This window comes from Schistocerca cancellata, chromosome 7, assembly GCF_023864275.1.
Source record: "Schistocerca cancellata isolate TAMUIC-IGC-003103 chromosome 7, iqSchCanc2.1, whole genome shotgun sequence".
Classification (NCBI taxonomy): Eukaryota; Metazoa; Arthropoda; class Insecta; order Orthoptera; family Acrididae; genus Schistocerca; species Schistocerca cancellata.
In genome coordinates this window covers 287995366-288018942 of record NC_064632.1, presented here as the reverse complement: position 1 = coordinate 288018942, position 23577 = coordinate 287995366, and positions in this window count along the sequence as shown.

Below are 23577 nucleotides of genomic sequence, written 5' to 3'. Positions count from 1 at the left end.
AAAAAATAGTACACTAAAGACAACAATGCAGATAAAGGAAATATATAATCACATCTTAATGTCTATGTAATTAAAGTGGTGCACCGCAAGAAGTTATTCTACAAAAAAAAATTACCAAGTAGTTGAAAAGAAAATTTCATATGCAATTCCTGTGAAGGGAAATGTCTTTGTGCTCCCCCATTTTTGGCAAATGTATTACAAAATTAGTATTTACTGGATCTGTAGACAGAAAATATTTATATTAGTACATCTATAAAATTCTATTTTAACTAATGCTGCAGTGCAGCTAGAAACTAGATATCAACAAAAAATGAAAATATGTACAAAGGAAGGCATGAAACATCATTCATTAGCCGTATGGCATTTCATAGAGTAGTAAAAAAATCTCTCAGCTCTCGTAGAAAGATACTTGTCATAATCAGGTGTGCAGATGTAAGAATGTTCCCAAGTAATGAGCGTGTCGTATTTGCGATGCTTTCTACAAAGGAATGTCAATAGCGAGGATAATGGCCTCCCTTTTTTTTTTCTACCTCTGCCTCTGAAAAGGCCCTCCCTAATGGCTTTTTTTTTCAGGCGTCTGACACAGCTGGGTGCCCACGACGCATTACATGCAGGTGGTCCGTTAACTTTCTCACGGAAATATTTACGACAGCAGTTTCTGCTACAGTGACAGTCTCATATAAAAATATTTCACAGGTCGAGAATTTGTGTTGCAAATGTGTAGAAACAAAATCTTATGAATATAACAGTGTCCAAAAATTTTTCGCCGGCATTGTGATACATTCACGCATTTACACACATTTCATATCTCTTAAAGTACGATTCTTGGTTTCCAACATCCTTTTTCATGAATCAGTGTCCCTAACCACTACTCCTTACTCCTTACCTTACTACACATATACATATTCGTCGACACTTCTTCAATATTTCATCTTAGTAAATATGTAGCATAATCAAATTCCTCATATAACATCGGCTTATTGATCATAAACATACCTCAACAGCATAATACACATTGTCGTCGTAAAAATAACATCATAACACCTCAGTCAAATATCAAAATCGTTGTAGCTTCCTCCAATAATTAAAAAAATTCTCTCCTCATGTCAAAAGTGTCATCTGCCTCAAACGTACTTTAAAAATCGTGATCCCATACCAAATATATCATTCAAAGCTCTCATAATTCCACAATGGGTCTGAAAAAATATGAACAGTTCACAAAGTACAGACAAAATACAATTTCGTAAGTGTGAAGTTACTCAACTGTGTAATTGCGTAAACATGTGTCACTGATGTATTAAAAAAAATGTTTGTTTCTCTGTTAAATGATCAGATAGCTGTGTAATTTGTGTGTTAGAGAAATATTGTACCGATGTGTAAAGTTGTGTAAGCAAATACCATATTAGCTAGGGCTCCTTGTGCTTGCCAAACACATGGTACCCAAAGTAGGCGTGTACCCCCCTGAGGATTAATGTAATTATACCCTCAGGTGTTACAGATTACAGCAATGGAATGAAATGTATCATGGAAAACCTTTGTACCATTGTACTTCAAATATCTTTAAAAATAAATGATTTAAGTACAAAATTAATCACTGAAATGCGTGTCCTGTCGCGCTAAATGTGCATCTTGTTGTAAGATAATCTCTGTAGAAGTGTCGTAGTTATCGTCCTCCGAAAGCTAAGTTCTGCAGAAGGCAATGTACTTACCTCATGATAAACAAAAGTGAAATGCTTTGCGTATAGATATCTTAGTTATTACGCTTATTGCCGTGATGAAGAAAGTACCGTACCCTTAGAACAATTATACAAGACTGTGCTTAAACTGACACACAATATTTTTAGCGCAACACAACCTGACTTTCAAAAATCCCTGCAAAAGAATGGCCCTGACCAACATTAATCTATACCTTTCACAAATCACTTACCTCACTAAAAATCTCCGTTACTTGAACTACTGCAATACAGCGAGCGCCACTACTGCCAGCTAAATAAAAGATTCAAACTACTGAAGGCACTAACTACTGATAGGCATAGTTAGCAAATGAAAGATTTTAATAGAGAACAAACAATGTATTTACCTTAATAGTGTTGAAAAATCATAATATACATAGCACTTCATAATATATAGTATTACAAATTGCAAAACTCCGCCATCTCTCTCCCCACATCCACCACTGCTGGCGGCTCACCTCCAACTGCGCAACGCTACGCGCTGTTCACTTCCAGCTGCCCAACACTACAATGGCAGACAACAATGCAAACTAGCCACAGACTGCACACAGCACAGCCAGTGATTTTCATACAGAGCGCTACGTAACGTTTCCAATAAGAAAACATAAACAGCCTACTTACAACTCTTAACACTTGAATATGCATTTTGATGGCAGACTAGAATATAACAACACAGTTCAACAAACTCATTAACTTTCAAATGTGTGACTTAAACAAGTGAGGTGAGACACCCAACTTTTAATAACTATTTTTGCCAAATGTGAAAAGTGATAAGAAATTTTCAGATTTCTACATCTACATCTACATCCATACTCCACAAGCCAACTGACGGTGTGTGGCGGAGGGTACCTTGAGTACCTCTATCGGTTCTCCCTTCTATTCCAGCCTCGTATTGTTCGTGGAAAGAAGGATTGTCGATATGCCTCTGTGTGGGCTCTAATCTCTCTGATTTTATCCTCATGGTCTCTTCGCGAGATATACGTAGGAAAGAGCAATATACTGCTGGACTCTTCGGTGAAGGTATGTTCTCGAAACTTTGACAAAAGCCCATACCGAGCTACTGATCGTCTCTCCTGCAGAGTCTTCCACTGGTGTTTATCTATCATCTCCGTAACGCTTTCGCGATTACTAAATGACCCTGTAACGAAGCGCGCTGCGCTCCGTTGGATCTTCTCTATATCTTCTATCAACCCTATCTGGTACGGATCCCACACTGCTAAGCAGTATTCAAGCAGTGGGCGAACAAGCGTACTGTAACCTACTTCCTTTGTTTTCGGATTGCATTTCCTTAGGATTCTTCCAATGTATCTCAGTCTGGCATCTGCTTCACCGACAATCATCATTATATGATCATTCCATTTTAAATCACTCCTAATGCGTACTCCCAGATAATTTATGGTATTAACTGCTTCCAGTTGCTGACCTGCTATTTTGTAGCTAAATGATAAAGGATCTATCTTTCTGTGTATTCGCAGCACATTACACTTGTCTACATTGAGATTCAATTGCCATTCCCTGCACCATGCGTCAATTCGCTGCAGATCCTCCTGCATTTCAGTACAATTTTCCATTGTTACAACCTCTCGATACACCACAGCATCATCTGCAAAAAGCCTCAGTGAACTTCCGATGTCATCCACCAGGTCATTTATGTATATTGTGAATAGCAACGGTCCTATGACACTCCCCTGAGGCACATCTGAAATCACTCTTACTTCGGAAGACTTCTCTCCATTGAGAATTACATGCTGCGCCCTGTTATCTAGGAACTCCTCAATCCAATCACACAATTGGTCTGATAGTCCATATGCTCTTACTTTGTTCATTAAACGACTGTGGGGAACTGTATCGAACGCCTTGCGGAAGTCAAGAAACACGGCATCTACCTGTGAACCCGTGTCTATGGCCCTCTGAGTCTCGTGGACGAATAGCGCGAGCTGGGTTTCACATGACTGCCTTTTTCGAATTGCAGTGTTGACTCGAACTATAAGGTGTAAGGCACCAGAAATAATATGCAGTATGAGATTAAAATGAATAGCTTCCAACATAGATAACTTGGACGTACATGTTACCAAAACTTCCTCAGATTACGAATTTGTACCATTTACACTTCAATCACGATTCGTAAAATCAGTTAAATTTATCAGAATTATCCATGATGAAATCCAAACACAAAATATTTCCATAAAAGGAGGCCACAGAAAACGCAAATTCTTTGTGGAAAAATGCGTGCTGTGGAAAAAAACCATTAATAATGACATTCGGGAAACAATGGTAACGAAAATGGACGTGGTGAAGGCAAAACATTTCCTGATAATTTAATAAATGAATTACATGGTACAACCCTGCAATTACTTCTAATGAATGAGCCGGTAAATCTGTAAATCTAGAGTTTAACGTCGAGGAAGTTTCGCTTGTTACTAATACGAACGCCTAAAAGTTTATTACACCAAAAACAAACAGAGCAGATAAACATCGCCAGGTAACAGCAAAAGTTAAAACTGAAACAAAATGAGTAAAGTAGAATATGCAGTCACCAACTTATAATAGGACATACTGTTTTACTCAGTTTGCCAACTTCACAAATCAACGAACAAATGCACCTACTGACCCAATAACATCAAGCACATGAAAACCACTCGTGAACGTGAGGTGGACTAAACGGAAATAGCCACTATAAATTATGCATGTACAATCCACTCGTGATAACGATTCTAAGTAATGAGTTCAATTTAATAAAATTCATAAATACACTTGCCACTCACATAAGCTTGCTCGTCACATTCCTTGAACAACCTACAAGAAAGGGTAAAACAAATTAAGTATAGTTGACTAATGACATTTTGATAAATAAGTACCAGCGATCTACAAAACTGACACAGTTCGTAACATCTGCTCTGTAGAGGCATTCAGGTGGATAGGAGGAAGTGAATACAGCATCAACACGTCCTACACGCAAATAGATCAAGTACCAGCTTGGGAGATATCCTGATATAAGAAATCACAGCCGCAAACTAAGGCACTACTTACGGCCATTAAACAACAGAACAACACACTAAGAGTAAGAAGAACAACTGCCACTCGCCAAACAACAGACGCACCGTATGGTATAAAGATCGAGGTCACGGACCACTTCACAAGAAATTTTAACACCAATACGAATGCTGACGGTGGTCACACCACGGAAATAAGCGTAAAAACATTGAACGTTATGTAAACCAAGACAGCTGATCACTCGTCATTTAAGTTCTTTGTACAGCCACACAGCGACTCACAATGCATGGTTCCAACATGTACATCTCAATGACTAATACTGCACAGTTCAAGTAGCCACAAGCTCCGGACGGACAGCACAAGGCGCACGTAACACCACACAAGTCGAATGAACGTGGAATAATGCACTCTGTTTTAATGTGTGCGGGGATTTATGCCCGCCAGAAGAATTGCGCTGTAACTTCACCAACAATCGTGTGTTATACAATTTTCGACGTTACCAAAACTTTGATTCATACTTCTGTGACCATTTTTTTTTTGTTCCTCCTCAAGTACGCATAAAAACTAGCAGCTTACGTACCACCTCGCCAAGTGAGATTTGTATTTGATATCGTACACCCCGAATTTTAAGGAACACTCAGTGTTATGTGCAAATTAGGCCCCCGCAGTAAATCTAAGCAGGGTTATTGGAGTATTGCATTGATCCGTCTGGAAACTTACAATAGAATTCCAAGTATCACTGAGGTAACAATCTTTATTTAGCAGGTGGAAAAGTTGCGGAAATGCTTTCGGGCTCATATGTCACTGACAATTTCTCACGATTCTAAATCGAGTTGTAAAATGATCTGACTGTTGTATAAACAATAATATGATTAAAACGCAGATAAGAACGACAAAGCGGGCAAGAGTCTAAAGCCAAGATATTTCAGTAGGGTCAAAGTAACGTGGGGAGAGTTCCGCAGATAACGTCCGCTTCTCAGCAGGCGGAAGAGCGGCCATATCTTTCGCATGTGGGCGATCCTCTAACATTAACGGGGAACGACCGCATCAGAGGTATATTATTCTGTTTTATCATCATATGCGCTGCATTCAACAACAGCACAAGAGTGACCTTGAAAATGATGTAGCGCACATCTGTACTGAAACATGAGAACACTTGCATGATAGCTATGCCACAAATGAGGAGCCTAATGCATCGGAAACAAATAATTTTCTTTGATCACCAGATGCTTTAAATTCCAGTGTAACTCATTTAATGGACCAGCACGCATAACTGCAGAACAGTGAATACGCACTGACTCGCATTCACGTAAGCATGCATATTCTTACGTGCCTAGATGACGACAAGCATACTCAATTCCTGTTAGCTGAAATAAGGAATGGAAAGCGGCTCCCACATACAAAAAAGGGCCACTTCGGTGGGGAAGCGCATTTGGGTCAGTGCGTGTGAGGAGAGACTCCCCTTCTCGGCTCCTGAGAAGACTGACCTAAGTAGCTCTCTGTAGCACCTCAGAAACTATCATACCATTCTCCTCCTGCTTAAATTGAGTAGTTTGGCTAGAATAGTCCGTTATGCTTGACAGTAGCAACCATTAAATCATTCCTGCCTGCTGAGTAGACGAATTAGAGCACTCTCTAGTGCTTCCCAGTTGCGATCACCCCATCATACTCTCCTTCGAGTCTACTGAATAGACTGGGTAGAGTACTCTATATTCCTACTCAGTAGGAGGTGCTATTCCTCTGCTTCTTATCTTCTTCAGACCATGTTAACGATCTGTGCGCAGGAAACATGAAGTGCCATGTGGGCAATGAAGACGATGATCCTAGTAGACATCCCACATGGGACTCTAGGCAGGAACGTGATGGGTTTCCTCCATATTGTTGCTGTTGTGGTTGTCCATGTTTTAGTTGCAGTCAGAAGATTAATGTCTCTTTCTTCGTCTTCTGCTGCAGTACCCTGGAATATCTGATGTACTTTATAGGAACTCCATTTTGCAATGACATCGTGACCTTGGGTGGCTGATGAGGTGCTGCCAAGACCGACAACAAATCCTCAAACGAGTTTGTTATTGCTATTTATTAGTAGTAGTAGGACGAGGATGATGAGGTTCAAGTAATCTGACCATCACCTAGCCCTTCTACCACAGTTTTAAGCTAAGGGCCACTTCGATGCAGAAGTGTCTTTCGGTCTGAGCACCGGGGTGGCCGTGCGCTTCTAGGCGCTACAGTCTGGAGCCAAGTGACCGCTACGGTCGCAGGTTCGAATCCTGCCTCGGGCATGGATGCATGTGATGTCCTTAGGTTAGTTAGGTTTAATTAGTTCTAAGTTCTAGGCGACTGATGACCTCAGAAGTTAAGTCGCATAGTGCTCAGAGCCACTTGAACCTTTTCTCTTTTCCCTCTGAGCGATCTGAGGAGTCACTCCCGTTTCTAGCTCTGGAGAATCTCAGCAGCTATCTTACCATTCCAATATTGCCTATGTTGAGTAGACTCCCTAGAGTACTCTCTAGTGCCTCGCACCAGCAGCTGTCCCATCATTCCTGCAGCATGAGCTCAGAATGATTGTCATCGACGAGCCAATATATGAGTAGTAGTTAGCATGAACTCAGAACGACTCCAGTCATTGACGAGCGAATATATGAATGAGTAGTAGTTCTTCACATGAAAAGTTCGTTTGTTTCTAGGTACACTCGATGACGATGACAATACAACTCACATTAAATTTAGCTAATTCTACTGCAAAAATTGTTATTAATAAACCGTCAGTTAATTTGTTAAATCACTGTGGTTATTGGCAGATACTTTCACTGTATAAGTATTGTTAATATTAATTTGCTCATAACAGATATGAACGTCTCCCTATGGTGAATGAAGACGCCTACATAGTTGAACTAGTTATAAAGGATGAGAAAAGGATTGGAAATTTGAATCTTATTGGTCCAGGGGGGGGGGGAGGTAGTGGAGGGGATTCTTAATAATGTAATGTGCTCCTGTTATCTGAGAAAGATACAGGGATTTCCGTTCAAGAAAGAATTGCTCAAATTAAAATAGCTGTTACACGGGGACGCTGTCTTTCATCACTACTGCAGAATCTTTACATTGAAGATGTAATGACAGAAATAAATTAAATTTTCTAGAGTCGGGTTAACATTCAGGGTGAATGGATATCAGTGATAAGGATCTGTTGAACGCAATGAACAGTCTAAGTACGACAGACAAAGTACTGAGAAGTAGCAAAAATGAGAAAAACATGAAACTTAAGATCAGATAGGATATCCACAAAGTAGACGAAGTTAAGGAATTCTGCTACTCTGGACGAAGCAAGCAGAACATAAAAAACAGACTAGTATTGGGAAAGATGGCACTCCTGGCCAACAGAAATCTACTGGTATCAAACATGGGCTTTAGATTGAGGAAGAAGTTTCTGAGAATGTACATTTGGAGCATAGCTTTGTGAGGTAGAGAGTCATTGACTGTGGGGAAACAGAAACAGAAGAGAAACGAGGAGTTTGTGATGTGGTGCTACATATGAATTACGTAAAATAGATGGATTGATAAGAAATGAGGGGCCTCTCCATAGAATCGACAAAGAGAGGACCACACCTAAAAGACTGACAAAACGAAGGTACAGCGAGATAAGATGTATGTTGTGAGATCAGGGGATAATCTCCATGATACTGGAAGGAGTTCTAGTGGATAAAAACTGTAAGGGAAGACAGAGATTAGTATAAATCTAACAAATAACTGAAAACGTATGGAGCAAGTATTACTCTAAGATGAAGAGTTAGCACACGACAGGATTCGTGGCCAGCGCATCAAACCAGTTAGAAGACTGAAGTCTCAAAAGTAAAACAATAAAAGAATGGATCTGAATTGAGAGCAGACTATAACTTTACTATCCGTGTTTGTCCTATTACAAATTAGTAAATAAGAGAAATTACACATATTTAAGGTTGTGCACTCACTCTTTGGTCAGTAGCTAGCAAGAAATAGATTTCTATTGGCAACCAATCTGTTGCCTTAAACTCTAGGGAATTTGCAAGATACAAATGAAGTCCAAAGAACCTAAGTACATACAAAACAATCTCTTTGAGGAGTCTGGTTTCAAAGTCAGCGAGATAAAGGCTACAGGAAACCGAAGTTAGAGCCCTGGAGAATATTCACCAGCTTCCATGTTTGATGACAATTATAAAAAATGGTTCAAATGGCTCTGAGCACTATGGGACTCAACATCTTAGATCATAAGTCCCCTAGAATTTAGAACTACTTAAACCTAACTAACCTAAGGGCATCACACACACCCATGCCCGAGGCAGGATTCGAACCTGTGACCGTAGCAGTCCCGCGGTTCCGGACTGCAGCGCCAGAACCGCACGGCCACCGCGGCCGGCGATGACAATTATAGATTGTCAAAAGTTAGCTAGCAGTGAAGTTTGCCACATTATACATATAGCTGCTGTTTTACAATCTGTTAGTGTAACCCCTTGGGAAAACGAGATGCCATACAAGGCAAAATTAGCCATCTTCGTTTCCTACGGTATTTAAGTTTGAGCTACTCACTGGAGATCTGCGCATATATATATATATATATATATATATATATATATATATATATTCTATTTATAGGAATTTCAATGAAATCCTTCCTTGCCCTGGCTTTTTACATCAATTTCACACGACAATATATATATATATATATATATATATATATATGTGTGTGTGTGTGTGTGTGTGTGTGTGTGTATGGGTAAAACTCCACCTAACAATATAAATTAAGATGGTATTGTCGTGTGAAATTGATGTAAAAAGCCATGGCAAGGAAGGATTTCATTGAAATTCCTATAAACAGAAAAAAAATTCTTTTTTGACAGTAAACTAGAGTGTGGATCGACATTGATAAGGACGTCGCCGAAAGTAATCTCCTTACGTCACCGAAACTGGAACATGCGGCTGTCAACGGATAACTGAAGTTGGGAGAGACTCGCCACCACCACCTGGGAAACTGGGGGTGATCAATAATGGGTATCCGTTCCTTTGCTCTATGTGTAAAGAGGTTTGGCATTCGGGCTTTTTTAGCAGTATGGGACTATTCACTGTGTCCTTTTCATGGTGCAATTTCAAAATTGTGTATTGACTGTATAATGAAATTATGCCTTGTTACAACCGACGTTGGGACCATATGCTATCATTGATCGAAGACCACGGTGAATTGCATAGCAAAGCAAATCCTGTGTGCCAAATTTATCACATGATACATTTCTCAATACTGAGATCAAAATTAGGCCATAATTGTTGACAGTCAACCATCAACAAAGCAGCCTGTGGTCGTATAAAGAGCACTGTATAGAAAAGTAGATGTATTGAACATTTATATTTAACTTTCCTCCATCATGAAAGAGATATCAGAAATAATATATGATAAATGAAAAATCATAAACTTCCAGTGCCTACTCTTTCTCCATTACACTCTTCCTGTCTGCTATGTAATATATTTTTCGCTTATCACTTCTTTGACTCTTTTTTTTGCTACAATGGAACTTATCCGGAATTCGTCTTTCTAATATATTAGTTAAAGCGTATTCCGTCCAAATAAATGTAAGAAAGTTTATTATACCTTTTTTTGATAGTTCCAAGGACTCATCTTTGCTGTTTATGGATGACCTCAATGGATTTTCTTTTCCTTCGTCAGATTTCACCTAACTCACATTTCTATCATTTCTGAGGGGTCTCTAAGCGGTGTCTGTACGTCTGTAGTGTCCATAATTCACAAAAATGTTTTATAGGACTCCAGATGTAGTTGAGAAACCGTTTTCTTCATTTGTGTGAAACACAATTTTTACTAATGGTTGCCTTTCCATTACTGTTGCAGTTGTACCTGTATTTCAGATATTTATATGGCATCTGTCATTTTTACTAGTTAAGATGACTGAATAACAAAATTTATTAACTTTTACTGTTTCAGATATAGCTTGATGTCAGATGTTCTCATCTTTTATTTCCTTCCGTGGTAACTGTGGTTTATTAACTATTAATTTTTAACGTTAAACTTTTTCAGAATTATGTCAAAGAAAGCATATTCTGCATGTGTTTTGAACTGCTCGCTATTAGGACCATACGTTCGACAAATCTTACACTGCGAATGTCACATCCATTTGCTTTATTCTATGATGCTTCTGCTTTAAATTTCCTCTGCGTTTTTTCTTTGAAAAGGTTAAACGTACATGGTGACAACGAGCAATCTTTTCAAATATGTATGCTAATTTTAGCTGTTCGTTGACCTGCATCCTCGATCCTTTGGTTCCCGCAAATGTTTACAGCCGATGTTTCTTTGTCTTCAGAAGAATGAAGATCGTTTTTCCTTTTTCAGTAAGTGTTGTAACGCCGTTTCCAAATGTAAAGTCTAATGTTGATGTTGAAGATGATTGTGATGAACAAAAGGAAATTTAACTCGGCGGCAGTCACCTTGATTAGAGAGATATTTGCTTGGCTCCCAAAGTGAAAGCGCATGTCAGATACACGATGACAGCCGTACATGAATGAGTCTGTGGCGAACTCCGTTATTGTCTGACCCATATACCGGGGAGCGTAGCTTTGCACATCAAACGCTCAGAGGTTCTGCGCATCACTGCCCGTGTATGCGTGTCATCGAACGTGTTTACACACGCAACGCTAGACTGGATAGCGGCAGCAAACATTGACAGCTCGCCGGAGGAGCAGCGACATGGTAATCCCATTGTTCACGTGAGCTGTAGATCTGTTACAAGTGAGACGGCCATTAGTTAAACGGATATGAGGTTATCAGAAGATGAGATCCAAACCTCAGACTCTCCTGTCCGGTATATTATTGTCTATACGTATACTGTAACTGTCTATAGAAGCCATTCCGTCCCTCATTTTTCATAGAACTAATCCTAAAATCTAAAGAAATTTTGTTCAAGAAAGATACGTTCACGAGTGTGGATCAGCTGCTAATTATTACAGTTTTGTTTGTAGATATGAAAAGGTGTTAATAACATTTCATTACCGCATTTTGGTGCTTTTTGGATAGTTGCACAGGGGTTCAGGAAACTTTTTGTACCTAAGAGCACATTATAGAATATCCGTGTGACGACTTGCTTTACTTATTTTTCTCAGTAAATTTGTAGTTGATCACATTTAATACCATATATAACATACAAATAATTTCTAAATTATAATTTTGGCTACTAAAACTTCTAAAACAATTAATTAATAATATACAGAAAATAAATGTGTTACAGATATTCTTGCTGGAAAATATGTTTCAAACGAAATGAGCTTTGTGGCAATTAATTTTTCACTTATCGCAGATAAGAAGGTATGATTGATCATTAGTATATCCATCTGTTGGTCAAGATTTGTACTTTGACATTATGTTATTCATTTTTGTAAACAGTGATTGATCACATATAAATTGGGTCAAGAAACAACTTTGTCTTGTATGATTAGCTACTTTCAAGTATATTCCAAAGTCTGTTATCTGATACAATTGATTTTATGGTATAATCATTCTGAATGTCCAAAATTTTTTTATTACATACTTCCATTCTTATTCGAATAAATTCTACAATCTTTGAACATATTTCGGTTTCATGTAAGTGGCAAATGAAAGCATTAAAAAAGAAAGAAAGAAAAAAAAGGAAAGAGTTTGTCAGTAATTTCAAACTATTGAAAATGCTTTTCAGTTCACTGCCTAAATAATTGAATACTGATAATAAGAAATAGCAACTCAGTTTCGTCGCCACCTATCATTTTTTTGTATTTCGGAAATGGAAAGGGGGCTTAATATGCAGACGTGTTATTTGCGAAAATCAGGTCATCTTCAGACGCATTTACAGACCTTATCGTTCAAAGTATATGTCTACTTCCTCAGACTTCTTACTGAGGTAAATCAATTTCATGATTAGGTCTGTAACAAAACCCAACTCTACCACCAATGGAAAGTGCACTACATCAACAAAATTTAGATTGGTTGCACGGTGATACTTTTTATTTCATCAGAGATACAGACTCGTTTTCCCTGTTTCGATGGTGCAGAATGATCGCATTTCACAGTGCTTGTTTGATATTACTAAAAGCATTGATACATTCCTTTGTCCATACCACTGGTATACTCTTCTTCGGTAAGTTTAGTATCGATTCACCATTCAGTACTTGGCCTGATAGGAAGCTACGGAAGTTTGACACCATGCTTACAAACCCTGATAACTGTCTTTTATACCATGTCGTGGGAACTCTTCGATTGCAATAACCTTTTACTTGTCAGGTACAATACCAGCGAAATAATTTGACCTTGAATCTAGTTTTCTTGTCTACCAGATTTTGATTTTTCTAAGTTTTCCATAACCTTGGCTCCGGCAAACCTTTGTAATATTCTTTTAAGTATCTGGAAGTGTTCCTCCTATGTGGACGTAGTTACTAGCAAGTCATCCACATCCACAGTAACTTTGTGTAGTAAATATGCGCGTAGAACGGTGTCGAGAGCTGTCATGAACACTCCGGGACTTATCTAGGTAATACACGGAACTGATAACTATGTCCGTGAAATAAAAAAGGTTATGTTTTCTAGCCGTCCGAGAGATTCTAGGAGCTTCAGTCCGGAACCACGCTGCTGCTATAGTCGCAGGTTCTAATCCAGCCTCGGGCATGGATGTGTGTGATGTCCTTAGGTTAGTTAGGTTAAAGTAGTTCTAAGTCTACGGGACTGATGACCTCAGATGTTAAGTCCCATCGTGCTTAGAACCATTTGAACCATGTTTTACATCTCTAACTTCCTCTGTTAAGAGTAACGCAAAATACGGGGCTTTTAAATCTATCGTTGTTATGAAGGTTACACCAAAACACTTTGAATTAGCTCTACCAAATTCTCAGGTCTGGTTCGTGGTTCGTACATGTATTATTACTTTATTTATTTCTCGAGCTTCTAAGACTAGGAGTAATCAGCCTCCAGCCTTAGCTATTGCAACCAAAGGATTCCTATACGGTGAAGGTGAAGGCTCTATTACATCCCACTTAACCATTTTGCGTATTTCCTGGGTTACTTCGTCGTTCTTATTCCACGGTACAGAATAATTGGCATAGTAGTACGTTTCATGAGACGTTATCTCATTGTTGAACTCATCGCCCTTGACTGTTCCGGGCTTGTATGGTAAGACTTCGATATAGGCACACAAGAAGATTTTCAGCTCATCCTATGTCTTTAATTCTATTGCTTCCTCGATATGGGGCACAATGCCTTGCTCGTTGTCAGACTAGTTAAGTTCCCTTTCAAAGGTATCACAAATGCGCAAAACGTCAGGCCCACTTTATAAAACTTGTACATTCTAATGAAAAAGCTACTCGTTTGACTTCTCCACGAGATAGGTCAATTTACCCCTCTCTCTCCCTGAGACACTCACAACTCCAAATACAAGCTACCGGGGGTCCCCGGATGACTAGAAACTTACTTAATATAGATTCCCTTCCGACGTCAATTACGACTTTTATTTGATATTTAATCAGTTGGGACTATGGACCTATGTTACCCGACAATTTTTCACTAGACAAATGGGTATTCTTTGCACTTGGGTGGTAGCGTTCTCGCTTCCCACGCCCGGGTTCCCGGGTTCGATTCCCGGCGGGGTTAGGGATTTTCTCTGCCTCGTGATGACTGGGTGTTGTGTGATGTCCTTAGGTTAGTTAGGTTTAAGTAGTTCTAAGTTCTAGGGGACTGATGACCATAGATGTGAAGTCCCATAGTGCTCAGAGCCATTTGAACCATTTTTTGCACTTGGTTTAACCTTTCGTAACACTTCACGCTCTTCACGTTTGTGGAAGTTCCGGTATCGATTATTATATTCCTGGGTATAAACACTACCGCCCACCATAGAATGTTCTCTCTCTTTCTTTGTGCTCGGACAAGAGCTACGTTCTTCTAATAATTCCCCTTGCAAGTCACATCCGTCATTTTATCTCAGTAATTGTAATTCATGACTAAGATTGCTACCATCTCTTACTATGACAACGGTGAACCACCATTTCCAAGTGAGAAAGTGTCGTTAATATCCAAACTAAAATTAAGTGAACATCCAAGAAATACACAATGTCCATCGACGAGGGCGTGGGCTGCAACACTCTTCACTGGAATGCGATTTTTCTTGTCTCCTGATGTTGTTGTAAGTTCAATGTTTGAAATTGGTAGTAAAGATTTTGGTAAATCAACTTATGACTCAACATCTCCTCTTGTCTCGTATACTCGTAGCAAAAGAAAAATTAATCAAAATGAGTCTGTATTTATTTGGGTTAAAGGCAAAGGTGTATGCGAATATGTAAAATTTGTTGGTGATTGTACTGTATATTTCCATAAATAAAGATCTGTAGCGTCAGCCACTAACCGGACAAGGGTACATCTAGAACCGGAGTAACTCTTAGTTTTAGGTAATATGTTCGGAAGACTACGTACGAAAACAACTGGGTGAACTGGCTTTTTGTCGTCAGTAAAAGGTTGGAACTGTCTCTCTTAATCAAACTTTCTTCCATGGCCAATCCCGACCTTGGAGATGCTGCCCCACAACTGAATTGTGTTGCAAAGGACAGTGATTGGATCCAGTTATGTTTCTCACATATTTTGTCGTAATCCCTTGCGGGATGTTACGTGTGTCCTGTTGTCGCAAACTGTATGGATAACTGTCAACGTGTGTGTGTCTATGCTCACACTGAAACATTAGCATTGCCGTACATATCGGCATTGGTTGTGTGGACAATTTCCCTAGTCTGTTGCTGTTAACAGAACAGGTAACAGATTCTACACATTGTGGTATGTGGCGTTGACATTGTGTAATGTTATGATTTTAACGCAATGTCATCTGACACATCTTTTGCTAAAATACTACTTACTGTAGGTATTTCAGGATCATCCCCTACTAAATTCTGTATAATATCGTTCACCTTCTCCTCTACGTGATGAACGATTTCGCCATCCAGGGCTCAACCATACGTTGAAAGTTTCATCGCGCCTCTTACCTTGTTCCTCATATTTATGCTCTACCTTTTCATTGTCTTCGAACGCTAAGGTGTCGAATCTTTGTATCAGTTCTGATATCTACCCTTTTACTCGTAGCTGCTCTGTCTGCAGGGCAGTTAATTGCATGGACAAGGAATGTACCAACTCTGGTAGATCTCTGTACACTTCTTTCAGTGAAGTAAGGTCATCTTTTAGTTCTTTTAAAATCTTGGTATCCCCTCTGCTTATTTACGTTCATGTTCTATGATTTCATTGAAAGAGGCCATTACTTTGCTTCTCGCTCTGGGTCACACACTTGTAATTTATTGTTTCCCTCTTGTTGACGCTCTTGTAACTAACGTAACAACTTTGCAGATGGCACAGCTGCTGGTTAACCCATTATTATGTTCGGTAAACTGTCAGTTTTGGTTTGATAAAACTGCCTTGTAGGTGTAGTTTGATAACTCGTGCCTTCAATTGTACTGCCAGTGACAAAAGATGGAGCACTTATGTAGTTCACTTGTAGTTTCAGTTTGTAATTTACTATCAGCATCAATCATTTCCAAGAGTTTGCCGGGTTCGTGCACTGTATGTGGCACGGTTTCCACTTTCGATAAGCATTGGTTAGCTTGCTATTCTGCCCATTGCCCTTTGCCTAACCATATTAGTCACACGAGGAAGAGCAGCACTTTCGGTACACAAACAGAAATGAATTACAATAAAACAGCACAAAAGGACTGACACAGGAAAAACAAACATATGTAATAGATTTCAATTATCAGTCGTCCTTTTTAAATTTTATTCGCAGATCTAGATTTCAGCTAGTTTCCAGCTGAAATCTAGATCTGCCAATAAATTTTAAAATGGACGACTGGTAGCTGAAATCTATTATTTACAAGTCAATATAACAGTCGCTGCGTGCAACAGCCTTCTGAGTGGAAGGTAACCTGACATACACACATGTATATGAATGATTTAGCGCTAAATATACATTTCACTACGCTGTGCACTGACTATTACTTCACGACAGTAAACCTCAGTAATTGCCGTTCTTACCTGACTCATATAAAGTTTGTTTACTCTTTCTCTTTTTATATGAAACCCCATTAATACATATTTTACCGCTCGGGTTTCAAATGTAACATTCATATTGTTCTTAATGACCATGATACTACGGGCCCTAATTCATAGTACGCAACTTTTGTTGTGCTCAACGTAAAATAAGTTGTGGTAACATGTTCGAGATGACAGAGGTGCAGAGCAGCTGCTGTATGCGTTGTTCGTATAAATGTCGCCTGCAAGTGGTGGAAATTTGCACTGATGGATAGCAAACACTTTCGCAGACTAATTGGTACATATTTTTAGCATGTAATATAATACACAAACACACATACTGACTGTTTGTAGTTTTATGCATTTACCAATGGTTTAATAGTCCTAATGGTTTTGTACTGCTTTATATTTCACTTGTACCATATCAAGAGGGCTGAAGAAACTTTTGCACAATGGTTGGATCTAGTACGCAATATTAAAGTATTTTACCCTTTTCTGTTAAATAAAAGCTTTTCATATGGAACTGATGGGCTCTACGCTTCGTCGGAATTCTTTGAGGAGGATTTGCCTGCTTCCCTTGTGACATAATATTGAAATCAGGAACCACAAAAGGTAAAGACAGTCTCAGATTGCTTTCGCTGTAAAGTTTGTTCTTGGATTTATTTTTTACACACACGTAAGAAAGAAGTGCCTTTCCGCACAGATAGGTGGGCGAAACAGGTAATAAACCTGTCACCACGTTATGTGATATAATTGGAAACTCCGTTTTTAGGCTTGACCAGCAACTTATTAGTGGCGAAGATTTATTTTCTTTAACTTAGTCAGTGTAAGTTTCAAATAGTTGTTCGTTTCAATTTACGCTTCATGTGCATTCCAAATTTATTGTCTCTTCCAATCGACAGCGGATACAGTTGTTATTACAAGATACAGCAGGGAAATCGTGTTTGGGATTTTCCCAGATCCCTTCAAATGTTCCTTAATTTTGTTCTTGACGTTTTCGTCCGAAGTAAGATGAATTTTTGCTAGAAAATCGTGAAGGGTATCGAAGCACTCAAGCTGATAGGAATTTAGAATGATTTCCCAAACTGCAGCTCTGTTATCGAATGATTCGTACAGTCTTGCACATTACACAGATTCGTTTCGTCCGTGTAGTAATAAATTTCAACTGTGGATTTTTGAAAAAAAATTCTGTCAAACAAGCTACAGTCGGAAGTCAAACTTTGCCAGGGAAAAGGTTTATCTGGTGACAAATACATTTTTGTAAACACTCGTAGCCAGTTTTTGTAAAGGCCTCGTCGCTGACGCTGTGGATGCCGAGTTGTCATTGTTGTTACGGTAGGCCGAGTTTGTCAGTTCGTGAAACGGCTTCTGGTGCAATTCAAAATGGCTCAAATGGCTCTGAGTACTATGGGACTCAACATCTGTCGTCATCAGTCCCCTAGAACGTAGAACTACTTAAACCTAACTAACCTAAGGACATCACACACATCCATGGCCGAGGCAGGATTCGAACCTGCGACCGTAGCGGTTACGCGGTACCAGACTGAAGCGCCTAGTACCGCACGGCCAAAACGGCCGGCTCTGGTGCAGTATATCGCTAAGACAGTTTCTCTCTTCCACTATTAACACTATGCTTCCGGGGTCAGGTAGTAGGATAGGAGTATGAAGGTTCTACAACACTCGAACAATTTAATAGCAAAGTAACATAAATGAGTTAAGAACGTTTAGTTAGCTTTTTTACTTGTCTAATAATGACATTTCCAAAACTTCACATAATGTAACACAAAAAGGACCTGAAAGGCTAAGTGCAAATAATCGTAGGTAAACTCCAAAATACACAGCAAATGCAATTTACAACAATTGACCGTTCGCTTCTAACAGTTCACTAAACGACGTTCCCTGTCTAGATCAGCCCCGGGCGACGATCTATAACCAAATGGGCGAGAGCTGCTCACCTATCCTCCGAGCAGGCTTCTGTCCGTTTTCGTCCGCTCATTTTGGGACTGTACTCGGCCGGCTATAGGCCGAGGCAAAGTCGATATCCTCATCCTCAGTGCCGCTGGTTGCGCTGGTGGAACTTGCGCAAGTGGGAAGTATCTATGGCACTGGCACCAGCTCACATCTTTGCTCTTGTGGTGCTTTTTTCCTGGCTGTATCTTGTTCGGACGACTCAGAAAAGATAAACATCATACAATATGGGCGCAGGTCTCCTGTGATACAAACACGTTACATCTGTGTCGGTCAATAGAACTTTTTAATACTTCAGTTATTACTGCAAAACTTCGCTAATTAGCAGTATGACCTGAAATAAAGTTAACTAGTTTGACTGCATCGTAAGTTACAGATGTTTTGACATACATGTAAAAACAAATTGATTTAATAATGTTATACCAGCTCCAAGGTAGCCCCTGAGAGCTGTAAACCCATATAACATCCTAGAGAACGAGGTTGTCTATGCCCAAAGGCGTACCCAAAAGTACCATGGTAAACACCGGTTATTTACACACAAGATAATGGAAACGGACAGGCACCCGCCAGGGTAGCCGAGAGCACTAACACGCTGCTTCCTGGAGTCGGGTAAAGCGCGCTGGCCCTGGATCGAATCCGCCCAGCGGATTAACGACAAGGGCCGATGTGCCGGCCAGCCTGGATGTGGTTTTTAGGCGGTTTTCCACATACTGCTACGTGAATACCGGGCTGGTCCCCATGTTCCGCCTCATTTACACGGCTCGCAGGCATGTGAACACATTCGTACTAATCCATGGTTTACACTCGCTGCGCCTGCCGGTGTGGCCATGCGGTCCTTAGTTTACTTAGGTTTAATTAGTTCTAAGTTCTAGGCGACTGATGACCTCAGAAGTTAAGTCGCATAGTCCTCAGAGCCATTTGAACCACACTCGCTGCAGACATTTGGGGTACACAAATTCCCTCCCAGGGGGTATGAGGTGGAGGCAGGAAGGGCATTAGGCCACCCCTTTAACATTAACATGCCAAATCCGATTAACGACGGCTGACCCTGCGTCACTGCGGGAGAAGGCTCAAGCGATAGAATAATGGAAACAGACATTTCGACCTCCACTTCCTGCAAGGGGAGCTAGAGCCACGGTGTGCAGGAAGTATCACTACGCCGAAATCTGAGTGGCTGGAGAGAGATATGTACGGGCAAGAACCACGCCCGAAGTTCAGTTCACTCCAGATGTCGACCTCGTCTACTGCAACCGCCGAAGATTACGTCTTCATCTCGGAATTGGACTGTTACTAGCGTGTGAGTGTGTTAGCACGAACCTTTGTGGAAAATAAGAAGTGAACTTTTGTATGCCTCAATTAGGAGACTTTTTATCCCTATTGTTGCCTTTCGTTTCTATGTTCAGTCATCAACTTTGTGAATTTACATCGATAAAAGTTGTGTTGTGAAAAATTGCGAATTGTCAGTCACAACAAATATTTGCAAGGAACGGTGGAGATTCCATAACCATCTTCTTGCTTTCGATACAACCATAGTTATTTTAATGTAACGTCGGAGGTGAAATACGGTGTCGTTAAATACTGTGCGAAGTAAAATACTGCTTGTAAACGGGCCACAGAGATTTGGTTTCACGCCTGCAACAGTGTGATGTCTCGCGGGTGCGCCGGCCTGCACGGGCGGCCGTGCGGACCCGGGTTCTGGCGGGCCAGCGCTCGGGCCGGCGGGACCCGGTATGGCGCGAGCGGCTGACCGGGCAGCGCCGAGTCGAGGCTCGCCCGGCAGTCAGAGCTACGGTCTCGGGCGGGCCGCGCAGGCTCGGTGCACGCCACTGCTTGCGACACCAGGTAACTCCACGACCGATAACCAGACAGCTGAGGTCTGGCGGAGCGTGAAGGAACTGGCGGCTGTAGCACCCCCGTTTAAATTCTTTCAGTGGGTTTTATGTAATTTACCGAAACCGCCAAACAGTTAATTATTATGATTATTAGACCGTGTGCTTAATGGATGAAATGCTATCGGTTTTTCTGCTGTCGTTTCGGGGGTATTTCAACCGAGTGCGGCTGTTCTGAGACTGAATAGTGGAATGATTGAGAGTTTGTCTATTATTAAGGACCACAAACGTTGCGATGTACAAGCTGTATATTTTCTACTAACACACAAATTCTGAGGCAGTGCTACCTTCGCCATACACATCTAATTACGGTTATATCTCTTATTGGTTGCGGATTTTCAGGTATTTCGTCACACGCAATGATGATGGTTAACATCCACAACAATCCTCACTGCAATCCATGGTTGTTGCCTGCCGACGCGGTTGACGCGAAACACGTAATCCGACACTTGTCACTTTCTGTTCCACATCACTCGTGAATCGGTATTAGTGAGGGTCAACCCCACGACGATCAGGGGGACGTGCTCAGTCGTCACACTCCGGTGAATTTTGCCGTTTACAGCTCACTCGACCACCACTCTTGCCTGTCTCCCGCAATACCTCTCACTCGACACTCTCCAGAGCTACTCCGCACTTGACACTCGTCTCACTGCCTAGTGCAGCACTCGACAATCGACTCCTGTCTACTATCCACCTGGGTGTTGGAAACTAGCATCTATGTTCGTCGGATCACGGATCCCTTACACGGCTCAGCACGCGATACTCACCAAACGATGTGCACAACACATCTTTCATACGTATAGTAATATGGTGTAGAGCGCCAGCCTTATAAAAAAAGAAAAAAAATCGTACTTACCAGCAGGTGTTTATCAGCAAGGCTAGGGGTGATGCGATACTATAACATAGCGGAGTACTTCGCATCTGTCACTCTGACAGTTTGCAAAGCAGCTTCCTACTCCTTCCCCCCTCCCCTACACCCATCCACCATTCCACAAACCTCCATCTGCGCCGTTTCCTTGGAAGAAAATCGGTCTGATCACGACTGATGTGGTGAATGCACACCACAGCGTGACTTTCTCAGCATGCAACGCGGTTTCCGAGAGAGTTCTAGGATTTTCGGTAGCATAAAATCTGCAGTCGAGGGTGCTGAAAAACCCTCGGAGTGTCAAATGGGCTTCGTCGATCCACCCCGCGTTAGACAAGGAATCGTCATCTTCCGCTATATTTTGAAATGTCCACACCGCAAACGTTCTCCGAAACAGTAAATCGGTGCCTAACTGTCAATGACGACGCTGGATTTTGTACGGATAGCATTGGACGATACGCCTTAGAGCTCTCCAAACAGTAGTGCCTGGAGCGCCGGTGGCACGCGCGACGTCACAGGCGTTGACTTCGTCATTCAGAGATGAACTCGCTAGCGTCTCCATTTCTTCCCGAACTGTTCGTGCAGCAGTAGCACTTGTGTCTGGTTGCCCACTACGGTGCCGACTGTCTAAACAATCCGGGGTTTTGAACTTCGTGATCATTTTCTTCTCTCTTCCTGCATGGTCTTTACCTGCTCGCATACACTTAAGGATCTTGAAGCTGCAGTGGCGGATACTCCATTTTGATAGTAAAGTCCCAGTAACAGTAGCTTTTACGGTAAAGTCACCATGTCACGAATGCTAGTGCATCTGACTCCTTCCCTTAGTACAGTGGTCTTTACACATTGTTTTCTTGCGGCGTAACGGACGTTTTGATGTCTAGCACCATTCGTTGGCCTGTTTTTGGACACGTTTCGGGAACGTGTGTCAGGTTTTACCTCTCTATCTTCTACACTCCTGGAAATGGAAAAAAGAACACATTGACACCGGTGTGTCAGACCCACCATACTTGCTCCGGACACTGCGAGAGGGCTGTGCAAGCAATGATCACACGCACGGCACAGCGGACACACCAGGAACCGCGGTGTTGGCCGTCGAATGGCGCTAGCTGCGCAGCATTTGTGCACCGCCGCCGTCAGTGTCAGCCAGTTTGCCGTGGCATACGGAGCTCCATCGCAGTCTTTAACACTGGTAGCATGCCGCGACAGCGTGGACGTGAACCGTATGTGCAGTTGACGGACTTTGAGCGAGGGCGTATAGTGGGCATGCGGGAGGCCGGGTGGACGTACCGCCGAATTGCTCAACACGTGGGGCGTGAGGTCTCCACAGTACATCGATGTTGTCGCCAGTGGTCGGCGGAAGGTGCACGTGCCCGTCGACCTGGGACCGGACCGCAGCGACGCACGGATGCACGCCAAGACCGTAGGATCCTACGCAGTGCCGTAGGGGACCGCACCGCCACTTCCCAGCAAATTAGGGACACTGTTGCTCCTGGGGTATCGGCGAGGACCATTCGCAACCGTCTCCATGAAGCTGGGCTACGGTCCCGCACACCGTTAGGCCGTCTTCCGCTCACGCCCCAACATCGTGCAGCCCGCCTCCAGTGGTGTCGCGACAGGCGTGAATGGAGGGACGAATGGAGACGTGTCGTCTTCAGCGATGAGAGTCCTTTCTGCCTTGGTGCCAATGATGGTCGTATGCGTGTTTGGCGCCGTGCAGGTGAGCGCCACAATCAGGACTGCATACGACCGAGGCACACAGGGCCAACACCCGGCATCATGATGTGGGGAGCGATCTCCTACACTGGCCGTACACCACTGGTGATCGCCGAGGGGACACTGAATAGTGCACGGTACATCCAAACCGTCATCGAACCCATCGTTCTACCATTCCTAGACCGGCAAGGGAACTTGCTGTTCCAACAGGACAATGCACGTCCGCATGTATCCCGTGCCATCCAACGTGCTCTAGAAGGTGTAAGTCAACTACCCTGGCCAGCAAGATCTCCGGATCTGTCCCCCATTGAGCATGTTTGGGACTGGATGAAGCGTCGTCTCACGCGGTCTGCACGTCCAGCA